This window comes from Amblyomma americanum, chromosome 6 (genome assembly GCF_052857255.1).
Source record: "Amblyomma americanum isolate KBUSLIRL-KWMA chromosome 6, ASM5285725v1, whole genome shotgun sequence".
Taxonomy (NCBI): domain Eukaryota; kingdom Metazoa; phylum Arthropoda; class Arachnida; order Ixodida; family Ixodidae; genus Amblyomma; species Amblyomma americanum.
In genome coordinates this window covers 84,101,658-84,121,775 of record NC_135502.1, presented here as the reverse complement: position 1 = coordinate 84,121,775, position 20,118 = coordinate 84,101,658, and the positions used below count along the sequence as shown (strand labels likewise).

The 20,118-nt window shown below is 47.1% G+C and overlaps 1 long non-coding RNA gene across 1 annotated transcript; it reads right to left on the bottom strand.

Moving 5' to 3' along the window:
• Positions 1–256: 256 nt before the first annotated feature.
• LOC144094813 (uncharacterized) lies at positions 257–7,826 on the bottom strand. The gene is made up of 3 exons (XR_013306582.1): positions 7,627–7,826; positions 1,855–1,892; positions 257–361 (listed from the first exon to the last, which is right to left on the bottom strand). It is a non-coding gene; the product is annotated as an uncharacterized LOC144094813 (long non-coding RNA).
• Positions 7,827–20,118: the final 12,292 nt, after the last annotated feature.

Sequence of the window (20,118 nt, the reverse complement as noted above, 5' to 3'; positions counted from 1 at the left end):
ACGTTTAATTCGATTGTATAAGAAATTCGGCTGCACAGGACTATACTTCGAGGTTTCTAAGAATGTTCAGATAGCGCAGATATAACTTCCGCTGAAAAAAGACGAGCTCATAATCCCCTATAGTGCACCTTTGATATGCTGTTGGCGCCAGAACATAACCTAGTGTTGATCCATCTCAAATACCGAAACTGAAGTGAGCAAAAAAGAGAAAATCCAGCGTTCGCTAGGTAACATACCTTCTGCAGAGCAAGGCGGGTTTTATCCGTAAGTAAATATTCTGAACGATCTTTCAGTTTTTCAACCAATTGGAGAACTTCCCGCTGCTTCAGGAAGTCTTCGTCAGACCAGTCTGCTGTGGCAGCTGCAAGATAACACGACCGCATTGCTAAAATAAGCTTCAAGACAAGTGCAATGTGGAAGCACACAGCTAAATGTCAAGAATCCTGATGCTAACCCTCCTCTCCAGCTCATGTTTTCTTTTATTTTGCATAAAAAATGCAATTGTAGGTGTCAGATAGTGCTCTGTGTCTTCGAAAAAGCTTTGCTATTAGAACTTTGCTATTAGAACATTTATTTAGCCACAGTTCTTTGCGGAAACATTTGTTTTGGAACCTAGTACATTGTTTTTTGAGAGACCGTGCAATTGGGCGAGTTGGTCAGAATTAATCAATAAAGGGTACTTGCGTACACTCAAACAAAGAAGAGAAGGGTACCCAACATCTGCAGACTCGCGACTGATTTTAGTCGACAGAACATTGTTCTTTTATACCTTCAAACTGTCATATAAAATACTACGAGCAGTCCTAAAACCTGCCTTCTTTGGCTGATGGGAATTGTGTATGAAGCTCCCATAACCTGAGGCAGGGTATACATCGTTCAGAGGGGCCGATGTTTAACTGATCGATCAAGAGAGCAACTGCTTCTTATGAAGTCTAAAAGAGGATCAATGTGACATTGCACTACGGCACATGCCCGTATGCTACACGCAGTGAGCCGTGGTCGCCTTTGCTTGCAGAAACAAAATCTTGCGGAGAAACCGTCAACGAGTGGCTCGTGAGAATGCCAGGGGGCTTTTCATAAGAACGAAAGGTGACGATTGTGTAAGTGGCCCTTTAAACAACTTGTATCAAAATGAAGGCAGGCTTTTGATTTCGCATACTCCTTGATATGACCATTTAGAGATAAAAAGAAAAGTGCGCCTTTTTCGAATTAAAATCATTCGCGAGTATGCTCTTTTTGTGTACCTTCCTCGTTCATGTTTGTGTGTGCGCTGTACCCTTTATGATAAAGCACATCTATGTCCTTATTTTGGCTCAACGCTGCATTTCACTACCACAAGAGTGAAGCTACAAATACATTCAGCTACATATGCATAGGTGCATGCTAGCTGCACACATCTGCTGCATTCAACAATTTAGGGCACACACCATAGTCACCAAAAATAAGTAACGAGCACTGAAGCAAGTCAAACCAACTTTGAGAGAGAGGACTGTGTCGAGTTTTAGAAGCTTTAGAGCACACACTTTGTGATTAAGATGAACAAACAGTCATCTTCGTGTACGTACAATCTATCTTCTTTATCTCTTTTGCTAGACGTTTTCAGTGTTCAAAAACAAGTGTAAAAGTTTGCGCGTGTTTAGTACACACGCGCGTGCCTTTCAACATGTGCTTGAGAAGGTGCGTATCACCCGAGGTGGCGCACGGAGAAGTCCAACAAAAAAGTGAACATTGCCAGTTCTAATCCTAGACCGCAAACATCAGTCTCCAGTCCCTAAACAAAATTCTAAGGCATGATGTTGAGAAAACTGGCGCCAAAGACGCCAACGAGAGGGGAATGCATTGGAGAAAGCTCACCTTTGAAGGCATCGCTCATTGTCACGTCCATTGCTCAACTGTGGAAAAGAGAGTGCCAGTATGCTCGTTAAGAAGGTGACCAAAGCCCCCTGAGCTTTCACAGCATCAAATCTTTTCTCATTCTACGTTCCAAAAATTGTATAAAGGATCGGGTTAGCATTGGTTTCCGGACTTACAATGGATTTGTATAATTTCGGTTTTGGCCTTACGGTTTTGGCCATACAATCTACACATTAAACTACATAACGTTTATCACTTTGTACCATTTTTGGTGCCACATGACTGAACTGTCGGTACGTGCGCGGGTAGCTTGTCGGCTTTGTGCGTCCGGAACGCATATTCATGCGTAATTATTTACTCCCTTGGCAGTCGCAGCAATAATGTCCTTTACCTAATTTATCCCGCTCAAATATCGAGGAAGCTGCCTCAGATTCACAATTTTCTGCACATGCATGCAGTACCAGTTATTACCATTTTAGTGAAGGATCGGCTTTACAGAGCTGGAAAGAAGTTTCTGTTAAATAAGTTGCAATGAAGAAGGCAGAGTTTCCTTTTAGAGGATTTTTTACGACTAGGAGTTTTCCTCGCTAATGAACAAACTTGTCAGCCTAGACGTAATACGCACCCCAATATTTCCACTACGGCGAACGCCCCCTTACGACCACATCTTATGTGATAGTAAGGAAGAAACGCCTCCGGCGGAGCTAGTAGGAATTCCTTCTCTCGAGCGGTGGGATCCTGTGCTGGCCAGCTCAAACCAGAAGACGCAAGTCCGAGGCGTCGAGTGGGCAAACCAGGTCGCCAACAGTCATGGATTAAGGGCCACCTAACACGGTCCTCCAATAATCCAGCTCTTTACGACATAAAATGTTTTTCCAATTCAATCCAATCCCTTTGGGCGTGGTTGAGGTGTTCATCTGAGATGTCGAGATGTGGAGGAGGCTCCCTTCTTTAAACCCGCCGCGGTTTCTTAGTGGTTAGAGCGCTCGGCTACTGATCCGGAGTTCCCGTTTCGGTGGAGGCGAAACCCTAAGGCGCCCGTGTGCTGTGCGATGTCAGTGCACGTTAAAGATCCCCAGGTGGTCGAAATTATTCCCGAGCCCTCCACTACGGCACCTCTTTCTTCCTTTCTTCTCTCATTCCCTCCTTCTCCCTTCTCTTACGGCGCTATTCAGGTGTCCGCCAATATGTGAGCGAAATACTACGCCATTTCCTTTCCCCAAAAACCAATTTTCATTTCCATCCTTTATCCCACCTCTTATGACGCGGTACATGTGTCCGCAAAGATGAGACAGCTAGATACTGTGCAGTTTCCTTCCCCAAAAACCAATTTTCATTTTTCAAATTCAACTTGCCGCAGGGCTTTGGACCGATGACATATTCACCGTCAGTTGAATGCTTAAGCACGGTTAAGGTGTCCACCTCTCGAGATGTCGAGATCTCAGATCTGCAGCGTCCTTTCCTCAAAACGCACATTTCTCCACGTAAGCAAACACAAATGCCCTCAGAACGTCTTTACTAATCATTGACCGTTGACATAGTTCCCTATCATTTCTGCGATGAAATAAAAAAAAATGCTGCGGTTTAACTACTGCTCAATCTGGTTAGACAGCAGCTGTCGTGTATCGGGCAACTAGAAGCGGCTTGGCGTCTGTAACGTTGAGTGCGTTCCACTCACTGGATAGGCAGTGCGCCTACCCTGCCACCCTGGCAGGCGGCGGTTAAGGGTTGATCACAAGTTTGTTCACCCAATGAACGCTGCGGCCTATTGCTGAAGTGCCGCGTGTCTGCCACAACGTTGTCAGTGCTAATGCATGCCGCTATCTCTCTCTCAACACTACCAGACACCTCAAAGTGCGATTGATGCGTCCGCTGACCTAGGGAGACATGCACCCTTCCTTTCTTCAAAATCATCGGATTCGAACCTTGCCAACTCCAAAGCAAAAGAACACAGTCAACGCCGAGGGCTTATAGATTCAGTGCCGCGTTTCTACGACAAGGTTTTAAATGCCAATGTATGCAGCGCACATCCGTGAATACCGCCGCATAGCTTAAAGCGCGATTTATGTGTCCACTGTTCCCGGGGCCCAGTTACACATTTTTTTGCTTTAGAAGCTCCCGCTAATAATAATAATTGGTTTTTGGTGGAAAGGAAATGGCGCAGTATCTGTCTCATATATCGTTGGACACCTGAACCACGCCGTAAGGGAAGGGATAAAGGAGGGAGTGAAAGATAAAAAAATTGCTTTTTGGGGAAAGGAAATGAAGCAGTATCAATCTCACACTTCGGCTGACAACTGAACCGCGCCGTATGGGAAGGGATAGAAAAGGGACCCAGAGAAAGAATTAAGAGTTTCCGCAGTGGAAGGCTCCCGAGTAGTTTCGACCACCTGGTGACCTTTAATGTGCGCTGACGTCAACCTTTAATGTGCACTGACATCGCACAGCACACGGGTGCCTTTGCGTCTCGCCTCCATCGAAACGGTGCCGCTGCGGTCGGGTTCGAACCCGGGCACACCGGATCAGTAGCTGACCGCCCTAACCACTGAGCCACCACGGCGGGGAGGGCCCGTTCTATTATCTGTTTTGGCACAGCTGCTACTCGGCAACGTCACGTAATTCTCATCGGTTTAAGGCCATTTGAAATACACCCCGAATAAGCTGTGGAAGGGGGTAGTAAGGCTTCCGCTTAAAACTTGTGATCTTTCAAAGCGAAAGCTTTACTAACCTATTTGAGCCGTTTCCGCGGGGCTGCAGTTTGACCTTTAGTTGACCGCAGGTTCGTCGTAGCCTTGCAACGCGGCCACCTGCTTGGCCCATGCGTTCTCCACAGCTGGGTCGCCACCTGACCACGTGGCTCGCCGCGCGCCTGGCTAAGAGGAGCGCCGCGCTGGCCTAGTCATTGCGAGCGTAGCCATACATGAGAGCGAGGCCGGGCCGTCTTTAGGCGTTGCGCGGGAGCGAAGGGCTTCATATAACTGCACCTCCTCGGACAGTGGACACCTCAGTCGCGCTTTAAGCTACGTGGCAGTAATGACAGATGTGCGCTGCATGCGTTGGCATTGACAAAATTGTGACTGAAAACGAGGCACTGAAGCTATCGGCCGTCCGCGTTCATTGTGTAACAATGTTGGCGTTGACGTCGTTCTAGACTCTGATGATTTTGAATAAAGGAAGTGGGCATAACTGGCTGCCCTGGTCCGTAAACTTCTCAATCGCACTTTCAGAATCGTGGCGGAGGTGAGAATCTAAGGGCTGCATGCATTAGCGGTTACAACGTTGTGGCAGACAAAAGGCACCGCAGCCACAGGCTACAGCGTTTATTGGGCGGCCAACCTTAAGCGATCAACCATTAATTGCCACCTGCCAGGGTGGCATGGTGCGCGCGCTGCCTATCCAATGTGCGGGAACGCACTCAACGTTACAGACGCCACAGCTTTCGCTCTTTAACCATGTTCAGCAGTAGTTAAGCCGCAGCTAATTTTTTTAACAAAATCTACTTTACGCAGGACGCCCGTCTCTTTTAACGGTACTGTCTGGGTAATGAGAAGAGGTATCCTAAATCTTGGAGAGAAGATACAATTTCATTAAATAACCTTTGCAACTGCCATGATTACTGTTCGACAAAAAAGGTTTTAAGACCCTCTTAGAGCCTAGAAATTCTAGGACGAGACCTTGTTTTATGTTATGACCTAGGTTTGGGAGAGGCAGAAGCACGACGCCTCCACGTTGGGGATGTCATTTACATATCATTAATGCAAAAGCTGTTGCGAGAAAGCCTGACAGGCACGCTATCAAGACAGGGCACGGTACGTAAGACTGTACTGGAAAGGCTGACACTCCATTTAAACTTTCAGCAAAGCGTTGGAGCGAAGCTGACGCAGGTCACATTACAGGCCGAGGTTGACAAGCTTCCCGACTAGCAACAATACAGACAACGCCTCAGTAAAGCTGCAGAGTATACGCTCAAGCAGCAATGAGAGATCTTTTAAAACGAAAGATTTACTCCTTACCTCCGCACCTTATTAGCCGTGTGCGCCGCGTTCTCCGAGTGCGCCGTGTGTGCGCGTTTTACCTATAACGTTGAACCACGTGACAGCTATGGCGTCACTCAGCCGCCGCCGCCGGAACCGAACGCTGGCCCCTGTTTCTTTAGGCCGTCGGCGTCTTTTTGCTCATTGGCGTTGGCATTGACAACGTCCTAAACTTCGGTGATTTTGACGAAAGGAATTAAGAGCGCATAACTGGCTCCCTGGGTCAGTGGACGCCTCAGTCGCGCTTTGAGGTACTATCAGCAAGAAATGAAACGCGAACAACTCTGCCACGAATATTAAAATAAGTTCTTAGGCAGGGGAAGATTTGCGGTAATGTCACTTCGAAAGCGCGAAGACTGTTCTAGAGAAGTGTTAATCAACCTCGCTTCTATTTGCCCTCTAGGAGCTAATATGTTGGTGTATTTTAGTTGCTACCTCAGTTTTCTTGCTCGCGGTCGATTCGTTCATGATAGTACCTTGCAGGTGGTGAACGATGTGGGCTACATGCATTAGCGCTTACAACGTTGTGGCAGAGGGGCGGCACTGCAGCCAAAGGCCGGAGCATTCACTGGGTGATGTTTAGAACTCTCGCTATCAATTATTCCACCTGCCAGCGTAGCAGGGTGGCGCGCTGCTTATTTAGTGTGCGAAACGCACTCAACGTGACAGACGCCAAATCGCGTCTAGTTAGCCTACACTCAGGTTCAGATGTAGTTAAAACGCAGCTGTTTTTTTCAGGCAGCCAATGTGGCCTTGACACCAGGAGCAGCTGTATAGAGAAGTGTGGCGTAAGTCTGTGTTCTGCGGTTCAAGAATGCATGCGCGTCCGCTTGGACCAGCTATTCTGCCAATTTAGTTCAAATAAATTTTCTCCTGTTACTATTTTTCGCAAATGGCATCATCAACATTGTAGTCGTTACTGTACAGACAATAGCTAGGCTATCCAGCTGCTGACAGGCATGCAGCTGCCAGAACAGTGGCCCTCACCACTCACCCGGCGTCTAGACGCCGACTTACGGGCTCTGGCACTGAGTCCAAATTGCCTGTTACAGTTCATACATTACAGGTGAAGGATGCAGCGTGTCCACGCGATAGACCATTGGCCAAATATTAAACTCCGGGGGACGCGTGCGAAAAAAAGGTTTTATAACAAGACTCCGTTGCAACACAAACCCCAGCCACAAAGTGAGAACAGCGCTATACAGAAATAACGCCCGCTCTTGTGTGTCCTGGAATCCCAGAAAAAATTCCTTGAGTGGTAGATAGGGGTTCGACTCTGTGCACAATGCCTTTAGTGCAGAGCAACTCTTTAGGAACGAAGGATTGGACAGGAATACAATTGAATGTGGTGCACTGGAGCAGATACGACACGAAATATTCGCTGATTTCCAAGCAATGCGTCGCCTCTAGAAAGGTTGCACTTTAGAGATGTCTAGATAGTGTTTCGTTAGCGTGTTGAGTTTTTGCTGGATTATTTTGGCGTTCTTCATTTTGCGCATTCTATCGACCAGCTCCACCGGTATTACATCGACACGGTTTTTCCTAAATGAATTCAGAGGGTACCTTTCTAGCATCAGGTTGGCAAACCAAGCTTCCAAACCCCCTCGCGAAGAAGTGAGACATGAATGGGAACCACACGACAGCAACCTCACATTACCCAAGCCAGCAGCGTTAACCTTAAACCTGGTCAAACGCCCCCCATCGTTAAACTGCCTAACCAGAAACAAGCAGCACTCACCACGGAAGAGATTAGGCAGACAGAAACAGTCCGACAGCAACAGCAGAAGAAGCGATGTCGTTGCTGGTCACGGGTCGAGTGGCCTCAATGGCGGAGTCTGTTCTCGTTGTCGTCAAGAGGAAAATGGCGCATACCCGCGGCCTGGGATTGGCCAAGACACAGGCGGCACGGTTGTTGTTGTTATCCTATCAAAAGATGGCGTCACGGTTCTACTTATAGCTCATCGTCGTCGTCTTCGAAAAAAAAAAAAGAAAATGAAAATTGGTTTTTGAGGAGAAGAAATGGAGAAGTAATTGTCTCACATATCTCGCTGGACACCTGAACCGCGCCGTATGGGAAGGAAGGAAGGACTGGGGGAGGAAAAGAAGAAAGCGAAAAAGGTGCCGTAGTGGAGGGCACCGAAATAATTTTGACCACCGGAGATCTTTAACGTGCACTGACATCGCAGTGCACACAGGTGCCTTTTGCATTTCGCCTCTACCGGAATGCGGCCGCCGCGGTCGGGTTCGAAACCGGGTACTACGGCACATTAGGCGAGCGCCTTAAACACAGCCACCGGCGCGGGTGTTCGTCTTGAAAGCTCAACTGATCATTATGGACAATAAAGCTTCTGCGTTGTCCTACGTAGCCACCCGCCCTGGAGGCTTAGTGTTTAAGACGCTCGTCTACTAGCCGAAGTACCCGGGTTCGAACCCTGCCGCGGAGGCCGCGTTTCGATGGAGGCAAAGCGCAAAAGGCGCCCGTGTGCTGTGCGATATCAGTGCAAGTTAAAGATACCCAGGTGGTCGAAATTATTCCGGAGCCCTCCACTACGCACCTCTTCCTTTTTTTCTTCACTCCCTCATTTACCCCTTCTTTTACGGCGCGGTTCAGGTGCGAGAGAGATACTGCGCCATTTCCTTTCCCAAAAACCAAACTTCAATTTCCTCTTTGTTTCCTTTCAGCAAAACCAATTTTCATTTTTTTTTTCATTTTTCTATGTACCCACCGCAGCTGCAGCGCCGCAACCCTTCTGATCTGCACGCTGATCCGCTTCAAGGGCATGACGATAGCTAAAGAAATTATGCCCATATATGCAGAATTGGTCTTTATTTGCATAACACTTGTGGATCCCTGGGAGTACTCGTGTCAATCCTGCAGCAGACGACCGCCACTGCCGTGGGATGGCAGTCACTTCCACCGGTGGAATTTGTGCAAACCGGGTTTCTCTTGTCCAGCATCCTCCCGCAACATTTTTTTTTCATTTCACCACAACCTGCTACGGTGCACGTGTAAGCCATCTTTTGTGGGTACCATCGAGTGTCACCACTGCCCTGGGATAGCAGGTGCTGTCACTGGTGGAATTTGTGCAATATAGGTTGCTCTTCTCTAGCAACCTCACGCGACTAATCAATAATTTAATCGTCACCTGCCATGTTGCAAGCGGACGTCTTCTTTTAACGGTACCATCGAGCCATTCAGCGTGAGTACATCATCATCATACACACCACACAAACCTACAAAACTTGAATTTCGCTTAATGGATCAAGTGATGTTTACACCTTAAAGAAACTGCGGCATCAAAAAATCAGGAATTAAAGCACCCGTATTCTTTTTAGCTTTCGGCCCTCATCTGAATGAGATCAATTTTTGGCCAATAAGCCAGTTCAGCCGAATCTCTCAGCTAGTCCAGTGTTTTTCAGTAAAGTCCACCGGCCGTGGGCATTTAACCTTTATAAGTCTTGCTGAACGCAGGCCCCTGCGTTAGCATCGCCGCCCGGCACCTCTACTCTAAAGCCCGGGATACATGCGGCGTTTTTATCGACGATGTTCGCTCGGCAGAAAATGTCGTGACGGCTCCGACGCCCGGCCGGAGATACATAAAGCGAATAAGCGGCAGTCCGCCGCCGCGCATCTCAGCGCGAAAGCAATGTGATAAACATGTGGCAAATATCATTGAGGGAGGAGCTCTTTGAGAGCAGCGACGCTGACTCCTCTGTTAGAATAACGGAATTGTTCATTTAGACACCACCGTACTGATCGCAGCACGCGTGCATAGATATCTACAAGGTTTTGCGTGCTCGAATGCATACGGTCGCGTACCTTTCGATGCACGCTCAGCCGTGGCTGCCATCGGCTGCGCTTTTCTTCGGCACCTTCGCCTCAGGGAGGAAAGGCGGGCATTTCGAACCAAGATTCGGTCTTGTTCTCCAAAAGAAGTGAGATTTCGTGTCTGGTGAAGCGTTTATTTCCACGATAATAACATTTCCGTGCAACAAACACAGCAGCGCTCGTCGGCCATGGCGGGCGTGTTGGCGGCGGAGGCAGCGAAACCGGAATAGCGGGCTTTCTGCGCTGCTATTGGCTTCCTCCGGCTGCCACTTCCGGTCTCTCCGGACGCCGCGCGTCAATATCTGGCGGCGCCAGATCGGCGGCGGCGGGAGTTTTTTTCGAGGCCGGGCGTCAAATGCGCGCCGTCGGGCGAAAATCGCCGACAAAACGCTCCATGTATCCTGGGCTTAACAGCCAATATCTCATCTAGTCAACATCGAAGAAAGTAAAAGCGCTAGCGTCTGTGGCTTTCGGCCCCTTTGTCTGCGGTGCTGTTGCAAACATTTTTCTTGATCAGGGTCGTCCTGAACTAGGCAAGCCAGCGCCTATTTCACGCTCCTGGCAAGCGCCAGCATTTTTGATGCTCTTCGAAGACTACATCGTTTCGTGCCTGTCTCGTTTACTTTCCGCTTTGTGTTCGTTCAGCTTATTGATGAAAAAGGGCAGATAGTTTTTATAAGATCACGTGGCGGCTGCGAGCAGCCTGCAACTGTGGAACTTACTCGAGGCTAAAGACAGATGCATCGCAGGGGCAAGAACAACACCGTGAAATGAAAACAAAAATTGGCGGTGGTGCTCTGGTTAAACCTGGAGGGACGCGATAGCTATAGCTGGCCGAGTGGAACTTGGTCACGTGACCAACTACTTGACGAACCACGTGACCAGCCACGGCACCGCGCCGCCGCCGGTTGCTCCGCACCACGTGACCAATCACGTGACAGCGTGGCGGCGCAGCCACAGGGTTGCGGCGTAGCCACAGGGTGGCAGCGCTGCCACGCTGAAGGCTCAAAATGCTACCGTAATGTAACTATTGCTACAAAACTATGAAAACAAGCAAGAGACGACACCTTTAGTTCCACCCACGCATCGCTTACTTCTCAGCACACTCAACGAAGTAGCTCTCGCCTTGCTAGTGAGCAAGTCCAACAGCAGCAATAGCAGCGGCAGCAGCAACAGGACAGATATCTGCACCTTGCCAGAAAAGAACAGGATCATCCTAAGTCGGATATGTTGCGGAAGGAACTCGATAGAGAAAAAATGGCGTTGCATAGTTATAAAGGTGAGTCAGAACTGAAGCTTCAGCGAGAATTAGAGCCTGGGGTATTACTACGGCGGCGAAGTCATCTCGTCTGAGCTGCCTTGTAACGGACCGGGGACACGGTACATTCGGTCCTCCTATTCGCACCTTCCTCTCTTCGTTGCTGTCTTTGAGACATTGGATACTGCTGCGGGCCGGCCCTCTAAACTCCCGCTTCAATGCTATGGTGATTACTAGTTCGGAGACGCGTCTTAGCTCGCCCTTGCGGCTGCAGCCAGTGCTGGAGCCTCAGGAAACAGCAGGCGGTAAAATGGCAGGAGAAGCCATGATTTGCGTTTTACAGAGGATGCGCTGCTTCACGTTTTGCCTCCGTTTCCGCGAACTAGGGAAAGATCTTTGGCTGTACTGGCGAGAAGAGGGAAATTTTGCGTCTTAATTCTACGTAATCACAATTACACGTCTGGGAAACACCTAATCTTTGGTAGAGGATGAGGATTATACACAGCTGAGTTTATATGAAAAGACCGCTTAAAAAATGACAATTCGCCATCGACTAAATGTCACTGTGCCGTGCCTTGGAATACAAAGCGCATTCCCAAAATGTCAAGGCGCTGCAGCCACCGAACTTGTTCGCTGTCGTTTCGTGTATTTCCTCACCTTAGACGTTTCCCAGCATTTTAGAGCACACCCAGGGCGTGCATGTTACGGAATCCAGCAAAAGTTCGCATTTCTCCTGCATGTTTCGCGTCCCGAAGAAATAAATCGCTTCCTTAGAGAAAAAAGAAAGTGTAGTTATGTCTGGAACCGAGCCTACATGAAGAACCGCTGGCATCTGTCTTCTCCGATTTAGAAAAACTAAAAGCCAAACCAGTTTTCCAAGAAGTTGCGTTACTCTTCCTAAAAGACAAATTCGAGAATTCAAACTACGGCTGCCGGAGACATTTGTAGTAGTTCATGGCGAAGAAATATACTCGATTTTTTTTTCTGTTCTAGACAGTCAATAAATTCGTGCTTGTGCCGCAACATTCTGACGCCGCCAGAGTCTCGAGCATACGTTGACTGGATGTATAACGGAAAGTCGTGCTGCATGTTTTCTAAATGTCGGGAGGATTTCTTGTGCACCATTTTAGTTTCAGTGAAACAAAATTGAATACCAAATTGAAAATGCAGTCTAGAAAACTATAATGCATCGAAATTTTTCAAACTCATTCTTTTTTTTGTCTGCCTCCGTACGTCACTCCTCAACTTTTAGCAATGACAAGTTCAATCTTTTGGAAACTAACTGAAAGGCATTCATACTTCTCTTGCAATGCATTTGTCCTTACCTAAATGAACACATCGTTCCGATATGTCTCAGATAATACTGTATCTAGAGAGTATTAATTTTTGTTTGCAGCTGCACAGTTACTGCGTTTTACTTTTGGACGTCATTTTATATTTGGCGTAGTGTGAAATTTCTGTACTAACTCGCGATTTGAGTTGTATTTGGTTTTTGTTATTTTTCATATTCCAATAACCAGTGCTTGTATCCGCAAAGTGCAAACTTGGTAGCGTCTGATATCAGGCGAAGAAATAAAGCTCTCGATATAATAAGAAATATCCGATCCTCTCCATCTTCCATACCCATCATAGTGTTTCTTTGAGGTTTCGGTCCCGCGGAAAAGGCAGCAGTGATAAGAGGGAAAGGAGAGGATATGTGACATACCGAGCTCCTAGCAAGGAAGTCTAGAACCGCTCGGCATTGTACAAATAATAACCAACGGCACGAATAGAAAACGAAAACAGAAGAATGAAATGATCATGAAATGAGGTCGCCATATTTCGCGCTCCTTTTTCTATTATTATGCATTAATCATAGATATTGCGTTATACTATCGTTCAAAATATTTCTCGTTCTTCTCAGACACAGAATCAAGTCCCAGAATTGGAGGCTGTGTTTCGGTGATTCGTCAGTGAAGGTTAGAGAATAGGAAGCGGCCAAAGTAAAATCTGCAGCCCTTTAATCTGACACCCATTTGTCTCTATGATTTTTCACTTCCTCCTTCTTATCCTTCCAAAACAAGTGATTGAGGAGTCCGCGGAGACTAAGGCAATTACTGTGACCTGTTCTCTCTTCACAACCAACTATTTATTCTTCTATGTAGCAAAATTTCTGTATCGCTGGCTTGGCTTGCAGATGTCCCAGCGCGCAGGTCATGAGCGCTCCAGCTCGTCTGCTTGTCCGGAGATAATAAAGACTCCACACCACTCTCCTCTAGCATCTTCATCCGGACCCTGTTTCTCGTCACATGATCCCTGAGACTCTGGGCCGGCGCTTGCAAGCCCAACTTCGCAGCCTCCGTAGGCGATACGGCCGAGCCAGCAGGGCGATGTGTGTGGTTATGGCTTCGTCGGCATTGCACCCCCGATACGCCCGCGCTGCTGTCAGTCACGATGACACTTCCATCTAGCAGCTTCCTTCACAGCCCCGGACACGGCAGCAGCAGGAGCAATCGCTGCAGCCATCACCATCAATATGAATGACACCACAGCTCCCAAATTTTTACGGAATCCTAAGCCGCCTCCAGCGCCCACATGAGTGGTTGTGTCCGGTACGAGGCTCTCCGCGTTCTGGACGGAAATCTCCATGTTGACCACGTCATGGATTGGGGTCCAGAAAATGCAAGCCTCGATGGCACTGTGAGGAGCGACGCCCTAGCCCAAGAATATATCTAACGAGGAGAGCAAACCGGCTATATCCTCTGCCACCTCGTAACCCATTTTTCCACCCTCCTTGAGACCCTCCGCTTAATCGGCGTCTCCGCCACCTGCCATTTAAGCAACTTTTCCTGGCGGACTGCTACCACCCCCAACGCAAGCAAACACTCACTCCCCCAATCTCCCCCACCTACTCCGCTTTCATCGAACAGCATACGCAGATACACATTCCTGCTGTGGTGATATCTTTACGTTTACTCTCATTACAGGGAGATGCATGGCCACACCTAACCACTTAATGCCGAGACCAGGAGCGCTAGTCGCCATCGCCAAATCACCTGTGGACGCTAGTGGAGTCCTGGACTGAGGACCCCACCCACAATTCTCTCTGGTCTATTCCTTGCTATAAATGCTTATTCTCCCTGTCTGTGCATTGTGCCGCCCTGCTGGGCCCACGAGTCCCTTAATTTGAGTGGCGACAAGGATGGGATGCACCCTGGCGACATAACAGAATTTATCAAATTTCTTTTTTCATCTTGGGACGTCTAAGAGAAGTGTTATAGAGGAACTTCAAGCCGAACATTGTTCATTACATTTTTTAATTAAAACGGATGGGCAACGTTGCGGTGTTTCTGCTCTCCAATATTAATCTTCCCATCCTCTTTTTGATACGCCAGGTGGAGATTTATTACATGCAGCTTACACCCCTGCCTGGTCGGCATTCTTGAATTTGATGATCCAGCCAGACAATGATGAATCACACATTTTGAGCTTCGAAATGGAGGCTGTTGAAGATGACTGATTGATTAAGATGGCGCTGCGTGTTTCCCACCGGCGATCCCTCCGGCGACATGGTTATTTTTTCTGGTGCTTTATAAGTAATTTTCTTTAAACTGATTGATTGGCACTACGAATAAAAAAAATTACAAACATTCCCTTATGCACCTTGGTTTCGGTGACTGTTGGCTTCCTTAATATGTTTGTCAAACGAGCCCCTCATTTCCTTTACCATGTCTGCTAATAGCTTAACGGGGGTCTCGGTTCTGGCAGTCTTGTTGCCATAGGTAGCATAAGAGGGCTCTCGCACAGTTTCCGCCCTCGCCGTTAGATGACGTTCTACGTCACACTCGCGGTATTACAGGACGTGCTACGTCCACCGCTATGGACGAGGGTGGCGCTGGTGAACACTCTCAAGGTTCGCTTACACCCAGTGAACATAAATACCCACGAAAGCAGCAGATTGGACAGACGTCGCCGTAGCTCAGTTGGTAAGAGCACCGGACGCGATATTCGGAGGTCGTGGGTTCGGATCCCACCGGCGGCATGGTTGTTTTTCTGCTGCTTTATAAGTAATTTTCTTTAAACTGATTGATTGGCACTACGAATAAAAAAAATTACAAACATTCCCTTATGCACCTTGGTTTCGGTGACTGTTGGCTTCCTTAATATGTTTGTCAAACGAGCTCATTTCCTTTTGCTTATATATATATATATATATATATATATATATATATATATATATATATATATATATATATATATATATATATATATATATATATATATATATATATATATATATACAACTTACATTGAAGTGGGCGCCGCCATACAATCACAGAGGAATCCTTTATAGCCGCTTAAAATCGTAATATTCCTGGAGGAAATGAAATGAGCCACAGACCACGATGAAAAAAATGGAGAAATGTTGTAATGCCTTGACATAGGTTTACCATTGCGCTCGGTGTGATAACTTCAATTATTTACGCATAAAAATTGCTTATAGATGAACTGTACATATTAAACATTCAAGCATATCTGGAAAACGCATAGCTGGCGCCAAATGGGAAAGCATTCTTAAAACCAGGCTGCCGCATGAGAAGTTTGCAATATTCCTGACACGTCATTGCATCCTAGCTTGTACCATGAAGCGCTTCGCAGTGAGAGCAAATATGCCGAGTTTTCCTTTTCGACGGACCGCGACCAAAAAGATCCGTTAGTTTAGTGGTTTGCTTCAGCACGTGTCTTCCGTCTATTCGGACACCCATGGCACACCTTAGTCTGCGGCAAAACCTTGCACTTCGATGTCGCTAGGAAAGTCCGGTGTTGAAGAGGCATCGTCATCTGGCACAGAACAATGGTCTCGACTTTAATATCACTGTGATCGTCCGGAAAGGGGTCCCGCGTGGCCAATCGCGGGACTTGGGAACACCAGAGTCAGGCCAGATCATGTGCACACACCTTTTTCTCACCTCTTATTATTTTCAACGCACAAAGAAAAAAAGGAAAAACGATAAGAACACTCTAGAAGTTTTTTGGTGTGAACCGCAGTCGGCTCGAATCGATTGTGCTCCCTGATTTGTGCGTGCCGGCCTTGTGCGACCTTACCGAGCTTCCGCTTTTAGGAAGAACGGGAAAAGTGGGCGAAAAAGGAAGCGGGCGCTTGTTAGTCTCCGGGGAAAAGGAACAAAAGAACCGGAAGTGAAGTTCCTGAGAAAGACGGCAGAGTTAACACAACGATGTGCCGCTCACTTTTACTATCTTTGCGTTACGTTCGCTGCGCTGCCTACCTTCTGACCCCGCTGTTAAACAACACGCACAGCTGAATAGGCACTACGTGCCAGGGAAGCTTGCGCCAAAGAAGACGATGTCCAGAAAACAGCTACGACAAACTTCCGCTTATTTTCCCTTGTCGTCCGCACTGCTGTGTACAGATATCTTGCATTTAGACATCTACTAGCTGCTCCCATTCAGGAAAAAACAAATCATGCGAGCAAGCTCGAGTGCAGACAGACACTTTCTTGTGCCTGCAAGGAAGCGCTTGTGACTCTCTAAAACAGTCGTGTTGGCCTAAATTTGTAATGAGCTCAGTTTCCCCTTTCTGTGTACCTTTGCGAGGTAATTTCAGAGTAGCCAACGTTGCCACACTCAGAGTGCTCCGAGCGAAACGTCGATTACGGTGTTTCGCATGAGACATCATAGAGGTTTTGTTTTCACTTAAGCAAAGTTTTTGTTTTCTTAGTATCATCATATGACACGAGAAAGGGATGCAGCGTCCGTCTTCGCGAACATTGACGCACCGAAGCTCTTCACTCCTTTGCACTTGGGATCGCCAGCAGGCTGCCTCGATGACTACACGAATATTGTTTCTTTGAGCGCGCCGACCCGCCGCGGTGGCTCAGTGGTTAGGGCGCTCGGCTACTGATCCGGAGTTCCCGGGTTCAAATCAGACAGCGGCGGCTGCGTTTTTATGGAGGAAAAACGCTAAGGCGCCCGTGTGCTGTGCGATGTCAGTGCACGTTAAAGATCCCCAGGTGGTCGAAATTACTCCGGAGCCCTCCACTACGGCACCTCTTTCTTCTTTCACTTCCTCCTTTATCCCTTCTCTTACGGCGCGGTTCAGGTGTCCAACGATGTATGAGACAGATACTGCGCCATTTCCTTTCCCCAAAAACCAATTAATATTATTATTATCATTATTATTATTATTAGCTCAGGCGCTTCAGTATCGATGGCAGACGCCGGGGCTAGCAAAATTCTCTTCCTTGTTTGAGCGCGCCGTCATGCTTTACGTAGACAGCTTACATGAAACTGAAATTAACCATGCGGTAACTACGCGTATTTCCGGTTTCCTTAAGCATGAGTGCTTACGTTAAGGCGTCTCACTTAACCCGCACTCATGAATTCAGTGTATAGGTTAAGAATGTCGTTAAAAGACTTTAGCGGAAGTGGAAGATGGCTGGGGATGGCAGGGATCAGGTTGGGTGACGCTACTATAATTCCGGGCATAGTTTGGGCGTAGCTGGTGCAGGGCGCAATTGACGGAACATCATTGGGAAAAGTTTTCGTTCTGCCGTCTACGTGGCCTCGCTGATTGCGATCATAGTGACGTCGGTAAATTTTTGCTTACGACATAATACTTCTAGAAGGAATAAAAGTTACGCCGTTATCTCTACAGGACCTAACTTAGGTAACTCTAGTAGGAAATAAAAAAAAAGAACCGCCTCGAAAGGTTTTTGACGCTCAACAGTGCACACTGGTTTTGTATTTATTTAGTGAAGGAGCGAGCGTTTAGCGCTAAAATATTAGAGTGAGCCTCACGAGGCTGCACTGTATTAAAAGTTTACAGAATTTATCTTTGCTCAATATTTTCAATTTGAAATAAAAACCTTTATGAATTACTGGCTTTTATTTCTAAGATTTGTAAGACTTTTATTCAAAGTCGCAATGCTGAGTATAGTTTTCAGTGAAAATTTGCTGCGAAGCTGGATGGGCTAGTATTCAACAGCCTAGGCGAAATAAACTGGCAGGCTTACCAATATCCACGAACAGCTGCCCTACCTCTGTTACGTGGACAGGAAAACAGAGATGAATACAATGCAGGCCACGGATACACATCATGTATTGTAGTGTATATTACCCCAAAACACAATATTCATCATCACCATCAACCTAAATACGCCTGCTGAAGGGCAGAGGCCTCTCCCATTTCTCTCCAATTATCCCTCTCCTGGGCCAGCTGAGGCCACCCTATCGCCGCAAGCTTCCTAATCTCATCCGCCCGCCTAACTTTCTTTCTATACTGCTTCATTGGCCTTCTCTTGCAGTCTAGTCCGTTACCTTTTACGACCATCGGTTCTCTTGTCTTCGAATTGGATGCCGTGCTCAAGGCTAATTCTTCTGATTGATTTCGAAACGAATTTTATTCGTTAAAAATAGCACACCTGCGTTCTGTGTGTGGCACAAGGTAAAAACAGCCATTCCAGTAGCGTTGAAAACTGGTAAAATATAACTTTAGAGATTCTACAAAAACAAAAAAAAGTTGCTTAAACAAATACGAATGCTCTTTTTTTAATTTCCGAAATGTACCAATCAAAAGGGTTTTTTGTCTTAGTATAGAAGCGGATTACTTTTGGCACCCCTTAAGCTTTAAATATGTGCAAGGCAAGCAGAAGGATTGCGCTCACTCTAAGGGCTTCCCTACTGTAAGGGCACCCCTATACGGCTTAGAATCAAACTCCGTTGCCACAATACATTTTGCATAGATAGCAATTGCCTTCGGAACAAGATATGGTGTCTAAAGTTATGGTATGATTGAAAAGTCTTACCAAGAAATGCAGCAGTGACATCGTAAAGGCAGCAACAATACGTGTCATTCCGTCTTTCGGTGACCTGTTTGCTTACCGCCAATAAGAAAGCGCAAAAAATTTTCAGCAGCCATTGATGAGGCCAACAGGAGCTGCAGAAAGAGGCTGAAAAGAGCAAGGCTCTGAACAGCACTATGTATAATGATGACAGGAACCGTGAGAATGAGAGGTTGTTTGGAGAAGAGCGCCGAAGGGTAGGAAGATAAGGTAATCGCCCTAAATTTTACCATCGCCGCCAATCCAACACGCTCTGCTGGTGTCACTCTTCGTGGCTAGTATCCGATGGTCGGAAGGAGAACATTTTGTTTCCTTTTACATTTTTTATGTAGTTTCGGCTGATCAGAGAGACGGTTCACACTGCACGTTGTTGGCAGTGCCTGCAAATCCTACTGTAAGGACGGCATAGATGAAGAGGTATGGAAAAACAATGTTGAAGAGAATTGCGCTAATGTGAGAGTACGCAGAGTGATCCGATCAATGCAAAATGATAAATCCCCGAGGCGACGGAATGCTGTTCATTCTCAGTATGGCCCTCAGAAGATGGGTCCATATAGGGACGGGCTAGGGAGTGAAAAGTTTCGGGGCAGAAGGAAAGAAGGGAATGTCATTCTTGTCAGAATTTCTTCCTCGAAGGAGAACAACAGGAAAAACGTGGGCCTCAGTTAGGGTGATGTCGACAAAAAGAAGCGGGAAAGCACGAAAAGAAAGATTGAAGCTGAAATCTGGCACGCGACCAACAAAGGAAAAGGCGGTGAATTAGAGAACACGGGACGTCGTCGGGGTGAAAAGGAAGAAATGCAACGAAGGAAGAAATGCAACGAGAGCGAGCTTTGTAGCGACGAAGTTAGAACTAAAGGCACAAAAAATACATTGTATATACCTTGTTCTCATCAATGAGAAATGATAGTTTGTAAGAAATGCCGCAGTGTGTGCCTCTCGCTCTCTCTTAGATCCTCTCCTCGCGTTCATTCTTCTACTACGCTGGACTTCTCCTTCTAGTACGGTGGCGCCCTAGCGCCGCTTGATCTCTGGACTCTCTTGGTTCGCTGGTTACGCTCCCTACCGGTTGTGCTTCCTCTTGACACTCCTGTCGTCGGCGGAATCTGGAGTTGTGCGCTTTATTCGCGCGGGTTGGTTACGTCCTTACGCCACACTTGCTGAGGCATATGCCGTTCCACTCTATGTTCTGTGGATGAATTTTACACCTAATTTCGCTGCTGTTTACTCGGGCAGCGTTTCACGCCATGAAGCAATTATATTCCAGCCCAGTTTTCTATTGTATGTGATTCCAAATACTGG